We start from the raw sequence: 10,000 nt of genomic DNA on the forward strand, positions 1-10,000 counted from the left end.
GCAGGTCGGAAAAAGGTGAGAGTGATCGAGAGAAAGATGATCTCTCCCCCCCCGCGGGGGGTTGGGGAGGTAACCACTTTCGAAGTAAACAGTCTCCACAGGGGATTGTCTGGCACTTGTGCTGGAGTTTTGGTGTTTTTGATGCGTGAAAGGACAAAAGAAAAGCTGCACAATCCTGATGAGCTGATAAGTCAGAACCAGACATGAGTTGCCTAAGGGAAAAGGTACTGGTGGTGGCTCCAGGGGAACCAGAATTGGAAAGCATCGTAGGGGACCTTAGGGAATCAATCAGAAGGAAGGCATAGAAGGGCGGCATCTGGTAGCTTCACTACGCAGAAAAGATTAACATGAGGTCTTTGCCAGGGGAGCACGTTACGTTCTTTTATATATATATAAAAAAAACAAATGAAGTCGCAAACGGGGCACATAGACAACGGTAGCGTTTAAGCAATGGATGCAAGGATCCGATGTATAGCAGTTAAGAGCATGTACCATTATTATTGAGATCAATCCTGGACTGACGGTCCGTCCGGTCCAAGCGGCCATCAGCAGATCATCAGCAAGAATTCAATTTCTCTTCCATCTGTTTTTTTTTTATCGACTAATCCCCCCCCGGCAGGTGGCCCGGTAGACGTAGAAAAGCGACGGAAAACTGCGTATTAGATTGTTATGTCTGTTTATTTTAATCCCCCCAAAAGCAAAATACAAAATACTCGAATATGGAAAATGCAAATCAGAGTCTTCTCTCGCGGCGTCTCGGGTATGGTCATGGACCTAATGGCATTCCAGCTCCTCGTTCGCTCTTTGTGTCTTCTCGGTTGGCCCCGACGGTTCCCACCATCAGAGATGCAGTGGAGCGTTTGGTGTTTCTTTTCAGATTCCGTCCGGACCGGCGACGTCGATTTGTCCTGCACCAGCACCTGCATCATCTCACACATTTAGTTCCGGTTGCATGTATTAGCATATTAGCGACCACGACGAAGACGATTGCAGCGCGATTACTGATGATGATGATGATGATGACCGCAGTGTGGCGCAACCTATCATTTCCCCGCAGAAAACACAATGGTGGTGCATTGCGGCCATGCTGTGCATTGGTTCCTGCTTCCTCATTTAACCGATTGCCGGTTGGCAACTTCTCTCCTTTCTTGGTGGGTCCATGGTCAAGTTTCTGTTTCTTCGTGGCGTCTATCATTTGAAGAGCAATTTGGGAGTCTTTTTATCGTGCAGCTGCATTCGTCTTTCGTTGCGAAACAAAAACGAAATCAGGCTTCGATGCGTATTGATTTCACTTTTCACTGCCGCGACTGTTGCTGCTGCTACTGCTGCTGCTGCTGTTTGATGGATTGATAAAAATCTCCCGCGGCCCAATGTCCATTCGTTCGCTTGATCGCGCGATAAAAGCAAAAGAAAGAAGCGCCACAATGCCTTCAGTGCCGCCCATGAGGCTGATTATCCCCCAAATTATCGCCGTAAGTGATCACTCTCTCGATGGGAGAGTAGTTTCCTTGAGCTTCAAGTGACCACCACCATCGCAGCCACCGCCGTTGTTCCATTCGCTTCCTGCCATCACCGATCACCGCGCACCGATCGCCACCATCGTCTTCGTCGTCGAGTGGTCTGTTGCTTCAATGGAAAAGCGCATCAACCGGGGCGCTGGGGCCACTCCATCGCTAGTAGCGCCGTCGTCGTTGAAGTATGTTGTACCAAGGCGTCTGGCCTTTGGACAACTACTGGTAAACGGTCTACGCGACGGCGACAAGCCGCAAGGCCAAAAGGGAGAAAGTGTTTTGCTGTCCATTATCAGCGACACAGGCCCCTGGTGCGATCGCGCGACAACCGCTAAGTGATATCCAACACGTTTCAATTACCCATTTGCAATTGCGGGAAACAGGACGGCCTCGGGACATCGATCACGGACTCCGGGGGGAGGGACGAAGGGAGCAAGCGAAGCATATCGCACCACCGCTACCACCGTCACTATCCCTGATTGGTCATCGTGGCCAGTCTCGCCGGTTGTCACTTAACACCGTTTTCACCGAAATGAAAAATACTTTCTTTCCCAGCTTCAGTGCTGGTCAGGGTGGTCTCCGGTTCCCCGCGAGGGGAACCTTGTCACCCCTTTCCACCTTTCCGGAAAGTTGTGAATGAAATGCCGGATGATGGTGGTGGTCGATGATCGCGGAGAGGAATTCATGCTGTGATTAATTGTCGAGGTAAACGTTTCCACCTCTCTCTCTCTGTCTCTCTTTCTTTCCCTCTCTCGTCGGTTCCGTGTCTCTGCACGCATCATTGGCCACTCCGAATGGAGCATCGCATTGGCATTTTCTTTCCTCCACCTGGCACGGCGCACTTTGGTGGAAGACAAATGTGGCGGAGAAATCGTCAACCGACGGCACCGATCCGGACAGGCGAACCGGACACACAGGTGCGTGTATCCGTCGATCGATCGATCGATCGATCGATCGATCGATCGATGGCGATCGTACTGGTGCTGGTCCCCGTCTGTGGTTGGAGCTATTTTGGAGGAACCCCTGGCCTACACACTACTCTTCTTCTAGGCCATGGTGGGACGCGGAAGCCGAAAGAATGCCGAATTTGCCCGGAATAGGCCAGCTCGCTTGTTCGGAGGGAGAGGGGGACACTATCGCGGTTAGCAGCTTTGACAGGTTGCCGGTGGAATGAGAATTGGAAAGTTTCTCCGCACATTTGGTTTTGGAGTTGGGATGGGGGGGGGGGGGGCCTCAGCATCGACTATTTGTGTTTGTCACACTCACACATACCGTACGTGTGCGTGTGCCTGTGTGCGAGCGCAGATTTTCCTACTCTTTGGAATGCCTTTGGCCACCGGGTGTGTCTGCACCGCCAGCTCTGTGCACCGTGGGGGACTAGCACCTTTTATCGATCGTTCGATCGAGCGTCGCTAAAGCGGTAGCAAGAGAGAGGCAAACTTGGGGAGGAAACTCGCTTTCTTTTCCCACTTTTTGTCTCCCTCCCCCCGGGGGGGACACCGAAATGGTCCCCAAATTCCTTCGTCCGAAACATTTTCTTTTCCTCTTTTCTCTTGTTCCATTGAGGAGACGTACATTTGACGTGGTTGTCAAGCGACAACGGCCAATCCAAACAAGCCATGACCACGCGTGGCTCGATAGTGAGTACCGCAATCCGACGACGCAATTTGGTGGCGTACCGGTGGCCACCTGGCCCTTTTCGGATGCGGACACATGCCGTCGTGTCTGCGTGATCGGCAACAACAAACCGCCCATCACAGTGGAGTGACCTAATTAGTGGCTGGCAGGGTTCCGATAAAACCGAATGATCATTCTCCCGGTGCTGCTGCGGTGCCTCTGTCGCTGAAAAAGGGGAACCCGCATCACGCCGTGGCTGTCGTTATCGTTTTGAATTGCTGACTGCTGGCAGCGTACGAGCCGGGAATGTGTTGAAACCTGTTCCACCGAAGCCGACAACGGGGCCAACGCCGTGAATTGGACGTTAGGCCTTAGGGTTAGGAAGTCTTCTCTTCATTTTGTCAGCTCGGAATGCAGAAACTCCGGCGATTTGTCTGAACAGAAAGGTGTGAACACCGTGTGACATGTTGGATCGCAACTCATGATTTCGCCAAATATATGCTCTGGGAATCAAGGAGAATCTTGTGGCTTCTTCACAAGCGGCGCAAGTGGCATGATCGAAACCCCAAGAAGAAGGGGTTGCGTCCACTTGCTCGATGGCGCTGGCGATGGGTGCAGACGCGTGGCTCGCTCACTCGCTCGCGTGGCATGCGAGAGGCAGAAAGAGAAACGAATAGCCGTGGAGATTGTGATGTGATGCGGCCGCAACCATGTGACGACGACGACGAAACATACCAAACGACATTCCACAGGATCGGAGGGGCCCTTGGGGGCGGCGGGAACGGGCTCGTCCGTGTCTATGTGTGCGCCATTAGTCTGTGTTGGATGGTTGGCTGGCTGGAAGGTTTTCCTTCGGCCAGAATCAGGTTCAGCGAGCCTCAAGTAACGATCGAGCTCGTGTTTATGGTGGTGGTAGTGCGCGAGTGTGTGGTGCGCACATACCGGTTTAGCAGCCAGCCTCCCAGTTGGCTTACTTTTGAGAACGACGACGACGACGATCGCGCCTGGCCTGACCTGCTTCGCCTTCATCCAGCCACCATGTTGTTGGTTGTTGGTTTGCTTGCGATGGCGAAACGTGATTTTCGCAAACGCGATCACACACATGGCCATGGCGTGCACACATACACTCAGTTGATGGCGTTGTTGTCCACGAAAGTACCCGAAACGTGGCATCAAGTCGCCCCCGGGGAGGGTTGGAGTTGCCAGTGCCAAACCACTCTGCTAGCCAGCCAGCTAGCCAGCATTCGGAATGGAATGGATCACTGAAGGGCAGGGTGGACCTTTGTGTCGAGCCTTCGCTGAGGTTTGGCCATCATCGGCGGTGTGCGGTTATTGAGTTGTTGCCAGCCTGTACTCCATCATCAGATGACGAAGCGGACCGCCGATGGCGGCGCATGACGTTTGCAGATATGAGATGAAGTGGCCGGTTGGATGCTGGATGGAAAGTTGGAAATGGATTTGTTGCATTTCTGCATTTCTTTTTTAGGACCCTTTTGGTCACCTTGTGCAGTGGCTAAGTGAAGGGTCTATAAAGATGATTTGTACTTTCGCGTCGGGAATTATCACGCGTGCATATAAGCGAGTTCTAGCACGACAGAGAGCTATGAGAACTTTCTCTTTTAGAGATTGAGAACTTGAAAACTCCATAAATTATCGCCGTGCATATAAATTTGATGTTTAGAAATTTGAAATATGGAAAATACTGAGCAAACAGCGCAAAAGAAACTTACATTGCGAGGGATTGATCTTTTGTGCTTTGTAGTGCTCAATTCTCCGTAAGAATTGTAGAGTATCGTTTAGGAACTCAGTTACCACACATTCTCTTCATCTCTTGATCGCAGCCGCAACCCAAACGGAACATGGCCACCTTTGCGTACGGTTTTACTTTCATCCAAAAGCGCAGGAAGCTACATCGTCCGCGTGTGTGCTTTGCTTTCGCTTTCGGAAGGTTAATACGCTTCCGGTCACTTCCAGCGCACGGGGAGCTCGATTGGAACCGAGTCAGAAAGTTTCCCGTTTAATTTGTAAATTCATTTATGATCTGCCGACGATCGGTGCAACGATCAACCTTTTTTTTGGGGGGGGGGGGGGGGCCTTCCTGTGCCCACTACCATGATACATTGTCCATTCAGATCACCCAGTTCCCCTCGTTTGGACCGCTGTTTAATCGACTCATTCGGCGACTAGTTGTGGTGAGTGTTGGAGCTTTAATTAAAAAAGGGCCACACCACGGATGGCCACGTGGTCCACTTGGTAGTGGTAGCAGCACAGCGTTCACGCAGTCGGTCATCCCCCCGGTGGGCTGGACAGGGCTTCCTGGCTTCCGTCTTCCGGTACAAAACGCAAACGAGCCCGGTTCGAAAACCAATTAATGGCCCGAAAATTAGGAATCGTGGTACCGCGGCCACAACTTTCTACTCCGCCACCTGCCTCCCCTCTTCTTTTTTCCACGTACCCTCTTTCTTGCTCTCTCTCCCTCTCTGTCTGTTGTGTTGCGTTTGTTTGAATGCATCCGAGGGCCGCTGAAAATACGCTGGACGAGGCACCGTACCACTTAACGGGTTTCTGCGAGTTGCGGTTTGGTTTGTAAAAGGCGCAGCACCAACGGAGGTTTTCCGTGGGATGTTTAACTAGATCCAGTCAGCTAGCCCTAACATGCTAGGTAGAATGGCCATGGGAATGGAGCGTCTTTTTTGGCCGGGAATCATCGCGCTACCATCTTGGTTTGGTGCTCGCAGCAGACTTATCATTTTGCTAATCTGTAATTGGCACAACCTCAACTTTGCTGCCTCTTTCAGATTCTCTCTCTCTCCCTCTCATCTACCACGAGATCTTATCAAATGTCTGCCAATTCCCGGTGCCTAGGTGGGCCACAAATCACCTCGCAAGGTGAAGGAATGCCAATGGCGGTGAAGCAACAGTAAAACGAGGCACATCGACCAGAACAGTTAGAATGCTTACTAATAACCCGAATTTCCATTGTGCTCGGTTTTTTTTTCGGTGGGTGGGAAGGTACGAGTTTGTGCTGGCTAAATTAGCGGCCTTTGTGGGTTCTTCAGTCCTCTGTGAGATTTTTGGTTAGGTTTTTGGGACAGGAACCGAAACGCAAACATCACAGGATCGCCCAGGAATGACCGGAACAGAGTCACGTTCCGCTGCCGCCGTCATCAACGTGCGATAGCGATTCACTCGCTAATTCGAGAATGCAACTTCCCTGCCTTAAATGGATGACTGACTGACTGGAGGAAAACACATTCGTGATTATGAGCGAAACATGAGCATAACAGCGTCAAATCAGTTGTTGTTTGCTTAGCTGCTGCTCTCCACTTCCCACTTTATTTTTCCCCCACCGATTGGATTATCTCCGGACAGCCGGACATGCCAGCACGCACCGAGGACCACACCGTTCCACCACAGTCCCTTTTGAGTCCCTTGGCGGCCCATCGCACAGTGCGTCGCGCTCCAATCGCTCATTGACGAGCGTGTACGATAATCGAATACATAATTGTGTGGCCACGATCCGGTGCGGGGGATATGTCCAGCAGAAAGGCGAACCAACCACGCGCTTAACGCACAGCAACAACGTCCAACCTTCTCCTGATGTGGGGCTAATGTGATTGGAACCCTTCCTCTGCACCGAACCGGCTGAAACTGGTCATCAGTCAGTCGCTAGACGGATGAAGAGGAGGAGAGCAGAGGAAAGGAAATCCAGGGCCATCGCTCGGCAACAAAAAAGGGGGTGCAAACGGGGGGAGAGTTAAGCATCGGAGCCGTTTCGTAATTGCAATCGTTCGCATCATCAAAAGCCCGCACCCCCTCTAGGCGTGTAGGGTGGTTCACGGTGATTCACACGCATCTGGCTGCAGGTGGAAGGTAATTTTGCACACAAAAAAAATGGAGAAGCATCGAGATGAGGATCATCGGTAGAGAACGGGGCAAACGCATTTGCTTCTCACAAACGCCACAAACGACGATCACGATGATGATCAGTTGCATCCCCCGGAGTTTTATTCCGAGAACGAAAAGAACGAATTCGTTAGTCTGCCCCATTGGCAAGGACGGCCATTTTGAGTGCACTGTTTGGAGCGGGCTGTAAAACGCACTTCCCAGTAGCTTCCTTCACAACAATAAACAACAACAACAACCCTTCACTCCACGAGGGGTTTCAGTGGGTGCAAACTCCAGTTATCAACGCGAAGGAGGTGGACGGAGAAGCACCCAAGACACCGGCAGCAACACAGCAGCTCCATTCCGTCTCCGTTTCGGGCCGTTCAATTCAATTCTAAGCGCGTGACCCCTTGCGCACATGGCGCCCAGGCCCCTTTCTCACGGGGGTGGTTGGTCGTAACGGATCGGTGCGCAAGTGATTGGTGCTGAGATTTTTCCGGCTTAGCGCCGCCGCAAGACCGCGTGGCCTCACGGAAGGCCCGGCCTCTGAACTGACCGGGCTCGAATTAACATTCGACCGGCCGAGGGAGAGACCGAGGCGATTAAGATACACACCCCCTTCCTTTTCAAGCAACCGCTTTGGTGGATGTTCCGCATAACAGGTGAGAGAGAGAGAGAGAGAGACAGAGAGAGGTGCTGGTGGCAGATTTTCCTACTCACGTTAATTGAACCATAAAAAGTCAGAAAAGAAGGAAGAACCTTGACCGTCGACGGTGACGGTCAACCGTTCCTTCGTCGTCCGTCCGTCCCGGGGTGTGGTGTCTGCCGTCGCCGCCGTCTCGGTCTCGGTCGTGGGAAGTGAATGCAAGACTGATCGTGGGTAGGGCACTTCAACGAGAACCTCTGTTTTTTTTTCGAGGAAACCACCCTGTCTGCCCTGTACTTTCCTTTGGTCGAATCCTTTAATTCTCATTTGTTTTACAATCGCGGGAGCAGCAAATCATCGCCGGTCGCTTTCATGGTAATGCACCGGCCGTTTGGTGGGACAGTTTATGGCACTCGTTTATTTCTGTGTCCCCAGTGCTTTGCCCTTCAAGTACTGTGTCATTGCTATTGACGTCATACGATCGCAGTACGGAATGGCTCGAGAGATGACGAGCATTGTGGGAGGTAAGCACAGAGAGTGAGAGAATGAAGCCTGTTAAGTTCAGCAACAAAAAGAGTTAAAAAGTAGCAGAGGGTGTAATTTTAAAGGGGTTTTTGATGGTTTCGAATTAAAATATGATATGGAATGAATTTTGGAACATTTTCTTAGCCATCATCACGAAAATTGTATTTACAGTTGAGCAGGACATTTACCTTCTATTTAATTTCCATTTGAACTGACTTGTATATATATTTGTCAAATTTCTTGAGTTTCCCTTTTGGTAATAGCACAAAATATTGTCATTGGACGAAATTCCGAGTTTTCTAATTGATTGTTTGACCAATGAAAATTATCTGTTTGAATTTGGAAAATAAACGGCACGTCTGGTGTATAGGCAACTAATAAAATCATTCTAAATTTTCGCTGGTCCATTGTTAAGCAAATAAAAGATAAAATTGCTTTAATGTAGACACTCATCTTTGCACAATTTTCGATAAATTGCTACTATGATGATGAAAACCTGATTGTATTCTCTTCATAATTACAGTTTATCGCGAAATAATTAACTTTGAGGCAAAGTTAATGGGGTAAATAAATTAGAACCATCTCTTTACGATTGGCGGTCAAAGTTGAAATTGTTAAAGATTCAATTTACGCAATTTCTATCGTCTATCAAAATGAATTCTTTCAAAATGAACATCACTTGATCGCGTAGCTTCCTTGCACTGGTTTTGGCAGTCATGTTTTATTTCAAGGTTCTATCTGACCGTTTGCAAGCATGACGCGACCTCAAACTGATCGTTCAGCGTGATTTTTTTTCCAACCAAATCTTGCAAAGAGATTTAAAGATTGCTGTGGATTGTTCTTTATACACTTTGGTAATAAACTTCTGTAACATGATGACAAAGCGCAACTGTTGGCTGCTGGATAAACACTCAGGTAAGTGAGCGGGACGAGCTTCGCGCCGTGTGCTGGATGAGCTAATTTGAATATTTGACCCAAATGCTGGAACAAGATTTCACACTAACCGGTATCCGGTACCGGTCTATCGAACCGAAATTCTAACGCCACACCATCTTCAGTCGTATCTCTAAATGCATCCGAAAGCATCGAACGGAGCTGTTGCAGCGGCTTGTGTCGTTCGCTTAATCGAGAATCTTAAGTCACCCGCGAGAGCCCTTACCTTGAGAGTTCTCCCTCTCTGGTGCGATCTCTCGTGAAGAGAAGGGAAACTATTTTTATTGCTTTGATCATCATTACCACTGAAGATGATGCTGATGATGCTGATGATCATGGTGATGATGAAGATGGCCCCAAACAACGGATTCGGGAGTTCGAAAAACAAGTTTTCCAAACAAGTATCGGTGCTGGTTTGTGGTTCGTTCGTGTTCCTCTTCGTGTTTGCTGTTGCCGTTGTTGACATAAAGTATCGAGATATGCTGCGATTCGACTTCGATTCGATGCTCCCTCCCCGAAAAAAGCAAAGAAACCGGTAGAGGATCACGCAGCGCGTTGTTGGTGTGGTGCGCGAGCGCAAACAGAGGCGAACGCACCGATCGATGGCTGCATAGTTTATCGATTAGATCATACGTTGACAGACGCTGGCTGCGCTGCCTTAAGAGCTCTCTCAGCCTCTCTCTCTCTCGTTGTCGTGCCCCAAGTGCGTCTAATTACTTTTGCAAATTAGTTGCCCACATTTATCCGGCCAACAACAACCGTGGCGACCAACCAATGGCACCATTTTGTGACACTTTCACAAGCGAACCAATAGCGCAACAACAGCACCGACTCCGCACTCCGCTGTGCTTCCCACTAAAGGTTGAATAAATCTTTCCAT

General features: G+C 49.8%; 1 protein-coding gene across 6 annotated transcripts in view; it reads left to right on the top strand.

Moving 5' to 3' along the window:
• LOC126570880 (uncharacterized) overlaps positions 1-796 on the top strand; it is an 8,884-nt gene extending 8,088 nt beyond the window's left edge. For all 6 annotated transcript variants that reach the window (XM_050228952.1, XM_050228951.1, XM_050228949.1 and 3 more), the window contains exon 3: positions 1-796. This exon is cut by the window's left edge and continues 2,406 nt beyond it. The gene's annotated coding sequence lies outside the window, so the exon portion shown is untranslated.
• Positions 797-10,000: the final 9,204 nt, after the last annotated feature.

Source organism: Anopheles aquasalis, chromosome 2 (genome assembly GCF_943734665.1).
Source record: "Anopheles aquasalis chromosome 2, idAnoAquaMG_Q_19, whole genome shotgun sequence".
NCBI classification, from domain to species: domain Eukaryota; kingdom Metazoa; phylum Arthropoda; class Insecta; order Diptera; family Culicidae; genus Anopheles; species Anopheles aquasalis.